At 39.3% G+C, this 5,880-nt stretch overlaps 1 long non-coding RNA gene across 1 annotated transcript; it reads left to right on the top strand.

Moving 5' to 3' along the window:
• Positions 1 to 3,887: 3,887 nt before the first annotated feature.
• On the top strand, positions 3,888 to 5,374 carry LOC140850110 (uncharacterized). Its single transcript, XR_012132862.1, has 2 exons — positions 3,888 to 4,868; positions 5,309 to 5,374. It is a non-coding gene; the product is annotated as an uncharacterized lncRNA (long non-coding RNA).
• The last annotated feature ends 506 nt before the right edge of the window (positions 5,375 to 5,880 follow it).

Genomic DNA, 5,880 nt, shown 5'->3' on the forward strand with positions numbered 1-5,880 from the left:
GAAATCAGGAAAACAATTCCATTCACCATTGCATCAAAAAGAATAAAATACCTAGGAATAAACCTAACAAAAGAAGTGAATGACCTATACTCTGAAAACTACAAGTCACTCTTAAGAGAAATTAAAGGGGACACTAACAAATGGAAATGCATCCCATGCTCGTGGCTAGGAAGAATCAATATCGTCAAAATGGCCATCCTGCCCAAAGCAATATACAGATTTAATGCAATCCCCATCAAATTACCAGCAACGTTCTTCAATGAACTGGAACAAATAATTCAAAAATGCATATAGAAACACCAAAGACCCCAAATAGCCAAAGCAATCCTGAAAAATAAAAATAAAGTAGGGGGATCTCACAACCTAACTTCAAGCTCTACTATAAAGCCATAGTAATTAAGACAATTTGGTACTGGCACAAGAACAGAGCCACAGACGAGTGGAACAGACTAGAGAATCCAGACATTAACCCAAACATATATGGTCAATTAATATTCGATAAGGGAGCCATGGACATACAATGGCGAAATGACAGTCTTTTCAACAGATGGTGCTGGTAAAGCTGGACAGCTACATGTAGGAGAATGAAACTGGACCATTGTCTAATATCATATACAAAAGTAAATTCAAAATGGATCAGCGACCTGAATGTAAGTCATGAAACCATCAAACTCGTGGAAAAAAACATAGGCAAAAAACTCTTAGATATAAACATGTGTGATCTCTTCTTGAACATATCTCCCCGGGCAAGGAAAACAATAGCAAAAATGAACAAGTGGGACTATATTAAGCTGAAAAGCTTCTGTACAGCAAAAGACACCATCAATAGAACAAAAAGGAACCCTACAGTATGGGAAAATATATTTGTAAATGACAGATCCAATAAAGTCTTGACGTCCAAAATGTATAAAGAGCTCACATGCCTCAACAAACAAAAATCAAATAATCCAATTTAAAAATGGGCAGAGGAACTGAACACAGTTCTCCAAAAAAGAAATACAGATGGCCAACAGACACATGAAAAGATGCTCCACATCACTAATCATCAGAGAAATGCAAATTAAATCTACAATGAGGTATCACCTCATACCAGTAAGGAAGGCTGCCATCCAAAAGACAAACAACATCAAATGTTGGCGAGGCTCTGGAGAAAGGGGAACCCTCCTACACTGCTGGTGGGAATGTAAATTAGTTCAACTATTGTGGAAAGCAGTATGGAGGTTCATCAAAATGCTCAAAGCAGACTTACCATTTGACCCAGGAATTCCACTTCTAGGAATTTACCCCAGGAATTCCACTCCTAGGAATTTACCCTAAAAACGCAGCAATCAAGTTTGAGAAAGATAGATGCACCCCTATGTTTATCACAGCACTATTTACAATAACCATGAATTGGAAGCAACCTAAATGTCCATCTGTAGAGGAATGGATAAAGAAGATGTGGTACATATACACAATGGAATACTACTCAGCCATAACAAGAGGGCAAATCCTACCATTTGCAGCAACATGGATGGACCTGGAGGTTATTATGCTCAGTGAAATAAGCCAAGAGGAGAAAGAGAAATACCAAATGATTTCACTCATCTGTGGAGTATAAGAACAAAGGAAAAACTGAAGGAACAAAACAGCAGCAGAATCTCAAAACCCAAGAATGGAGTAACAGGTACCAAAGGGAAAGGGACTGGGTAGGGTGGGTGGGTAGGGAAGGCTAAGCAGGGGAAGTAGAAGAGGGATATTAAGATTAGCATTCATAGGGGGGTGGGAGAAAGGGGAGGGCTGTACAACACAGAGAAGACAAGTAGTGATTCTACAACATTCTGCTATGCTGATGGACAGTGACTGTAAAGGGGTTTATAGGGGGGACCTGGTATAGGGGAGAGCCTAGTAAACATAATATTCTTCATGTAAGTGTAGATTAAAGGTAACAAAAGAAATTTTAAAAAAAAAAGAAAGAGAAGGGGGATTACTCCTTGATAGGATAAAACTAACTGTAAATTAATGATTAATGCATGCTTCAAATATCCTTAATTTTGATCACCTAAAGGGTGTCAGATGATCGGCTATGGACGTACACTTTTCTGATAATATTCCTTTCTCTTAAAAAAAAAAGCAGTTCCTGTGTGGTGACCTCCAATGAGTTCTACACAATGGTATAAAGGGCATATCAAAGTGTGGGCAAGGGGTCTGTTTGTGTTTATACAGAGGATCAAAGCCTAATTTGGCTAAACAGAAAACAAATTAAGATACGATATGAAGAAGAACTTCCAACATTAACATCCTCTGGAAGAATCATTCCAGAAGATGAACATCAAAAACCTTCAACAAAGATCCTGGTGTGCTGCTACAGTTGTAGCTGCAGTCATCCCACCGGTTCCTGGACTTGTCATTAGAATGAAGAAGGAGATATCTAAGCTGGCCTGTACATACAGTAAAACAACAAATTTGACTGGATCTATACTGTTGGAACTCAACCGAGAATTAGGAGAAGTGCAAGTTGTAGTGCTCCAAAATCTTACAACTACAGACTATCTACTGTTAAAAGAACATATGGGATGTGAACAGTTCCCAGGAATGGGTTGTTTTAATTTGTCTGATTTCTCTCAGACTGTAAAAGTACAGTTGGACAATATACATTATATCATAGACAAATTTTCACAAATGCCTAGGGTGCCTAACTGGTTTTCTTGGCTTCACTGGAGATGGCTGGTAATTATAGATCTGCTTTGGTTATGTAACTGTATTCCTATTATGTTAATGTGTGTGTGCAATTTAATTAGTAGTTTAAAACCTATGCATGCTTGTTACTCTACAAGAAGCTATGTCAAAGAAATAATCAATCTTCCCATGTTTTCTTCCATCTGCTACCTCTATAGCTTTTCTTTTTCCTTCCTAATTACAACCCTTAAATAGAATTCGTGCCTCATATCGAATTTACCGAGTATCATAAATCCTCCAAGCGGTAAAGATACCTCAAGACAAATGCTGGGCATAGAAGCCACAGGTCATAAATCTGCAAAGAAGTAAAAAGCTAACCTTTTCAAACAATATGGCTTCTCTCTCACTTACCAACTTTGCATTTCCCTGTATGGCCCCGGAAGATGACTGGTTAGCCAGAGACAGGTAAGATTCCTCAAGGGAGGAACAACCTAAGACAGGCACAGTCACAGGGCAGCCATCAGGTGAGAAATTGGGGATCAACAGAGGTGAGGCTTAGAACCTCACCCCCCCTGTTTTGAGAGAAATCTTCTGCATGCGTGGATGTTTTATTGCCCTTGTCTAGCTTGGATTAACACATAGTCTACAGGCACACACCTGATCATCTACATTTGCTCTCTTACACACTAAACTATGTTTTCTACCTTTATCTTGCATCTACCTACCACTTCCACATTTTATTAAAAAAAATAATAATAATAAAGTGAGAAATGTGGGATCACATATAAATCAAGTATAAAAATCAAACGATTATTCATATTTGACCTGATTGTTTATAGTTCATCATGAGTGATCAAAACCGAAAGTTTTTGTGATGACTGCCCTTGTACTGTTCACCCTGTCAGAATTTATTCACTATGTAAGAATTTGTTCACCATGTAAGAACTTGTTTGTTATGCTTCAGAAGATTGGAGACTGACGAGAGTTAGGCTGGGGGTGGATTAATGATTGTGCATTGAGCATTGACTCCCCTATACAGAATTTTATTGTTGTTAACAACCATTTGATCAATAAATATGAGAGATGCCTTCTCAAAAAAAAAAAAAAAGAAACTGAGAAGTGACTGGTGGTCCCACAGGGGATGGCCTGGGGTGAGTGGGTGGGGAGTGGGGGGGATAAAAGGGCATAAAATTTCTTGATCATAAATGCAAGTTGGTCACAGGGTTGGAAGTGCAGCATGGAGAACATACTAATGATTCTGTAACATCTTCCTGTGCTGACAGATAGTAAGTGCGCTAGTGGGGATGAGGATTTAATAATGTGGGTAACTGTTGAACCATTGTGTTGCATATTTGAAACCAATATAAGATTTTGCATCAACTATACTTTAACAACAACCAAAAAGAAAACATGCCTGGAATGCTCAAAAGGAGATAAGCTGGTCTGGCTCTTCTGTCTCCAGTAGAATCCTTGAGGAGGATGATTAGCAGTTCTCATGTCCTTTCCTCTCACACAGATGGCATCAGAATGTTATTGTCTTTTCTTTTATAACAGTGCCCTGGTGTACTGGTTGACATAACCTCTCCTCTGCACCCATCCGTTATTGTAAAAAACTTAAGATGTTCACAAATAAAGGGGCTTTGGGGCAGTTTATCAAAACACTCTTATGGGCTGCTTTGAAGCCATGATCCTCAATAAGATGCCAAATAAGCCTTTTCTTAAATACAATAGTCATGTTGATTTCAGTTCAACAGGAGAATGAAGACACTAGTCATTAAATTATTGCCTATAGGAAATCTCTCCAGGTGTCATAGTTGAAAAGACCTGCATGCATCCAAGAATAAAGGGTGGTTCTGATGCTGGGGTTCTTGTTTGCGGAGCCAAAGAATGAGCTTCATAAACAGTCAAGGTAGGAGAGCAAGGTACAGGCTTTTATTTAGAGATAAAGTCAAAGGACAGAGCTCCCGGCTCAAGCCAGGAGGGGACAAGAGAGTCCGTAGTGGTGCGTTGTCTAGGGGGTTTTATAGGCAGTTGAGGATTTTTCGAGAACATGAAAAAACTTAGGGGTGGGACTTGTTAAGTGGTCCCTGAATATTAAAAATTAACCTTACTCTAAGGAATTTCCTGCCTTGATTTCTCTCTAGGACACCCGAGCCTTGGTCTGGGAGCATATCAAAAGGCTGCCTGCCCAGCCCCCAAGGTGGTCTGAGGTATTACTTCTTAAATTTCCTGGGTGTTAAAATGCAATCTTTTCTTTAAGGTGCAATCCTTCCTGCTTTTTACTATGTTGTTTACAGCTGGGTCTGCATGCTAAATTAGTTGCCCAGTTTGCAAAATCACCTTGTCAGATCTGAAGGAGGAAAGACAGCACATAGGCCTGGGTCTTTAGCATGCTAAAGTGAATCTTTCTTACACATGGTTACAAATGACTAGCATAATAAAAACATGTGCTACTCTTCTTTATCTGGGGAACCCTAGAGCTTAATGTATAACAGAGAGTTTAGGTAGGGGGTTTCCTTGCATGTAGTTACATTGCTGACAGCAAATATCCATCCTTGCTTTCTCTGGGGGCCCTCCCCTATTCTGTCTAAGCCCACGGTCCTGTCTCAAAACAATAATAATTGATTCTATATATTGATTTTTAATACAGACCAGATTGCTGTGCTGAGTGGACGTCTACACTGTGGGAGATGAAGGATTTTCCCATTTCACAAAAGAAGAAACATCTAACATGCAATATTACACTACTTATTTTAGACATAGGGAAAATTATGTCTGTCACATAAAAATAAAAATATTTAAAATTTATTTAATTTTCTTAATTTATTTCCCATTCAAATTTCATTTGTGACCTTTCTTTGGGGAGGATGTCTGTATCCTTTTTACTTACTCACAGGAGTTCATTGCATATCCTGCATTCTCATTTTATTTTCAATTTTCTAATTACTGTAAGGCTGAGAGCACTGACGGGAGGAGCAAGCACGTCAGACCCTGATGACGTGTCAAAGTCCCTGGCTGCTGCCCCCTCCCAACCTGAAAAATGTGCCTTACATTAGCCAATCCTCACATCGCTGTAAATCTAAGCTCTGCCTCCCCCTACCTTCTTTAAAAACTAGCTGCCCGTCTGCTTACGTGTGCGAATTCCCCAGCCTCTATTTCTGTAGACTGGGGAAATCTTGCCTGGGTGTTTGCGTTCAAATAAACTACCTGGCCCTTTGTTGC

This window comes from Manis javanica, chromosome 6, assembly GCF_040802235.1.
Source record: "Manis javanica isolate MJ-LG chromosome 6, MJ_LKY, whole genome shotgun sequence".
Lineage (NCBI taxonomy): Eukaryota > Metazoa > Chordata > Mammalia > Pholidota > Manidae > Manis > Manis javanica.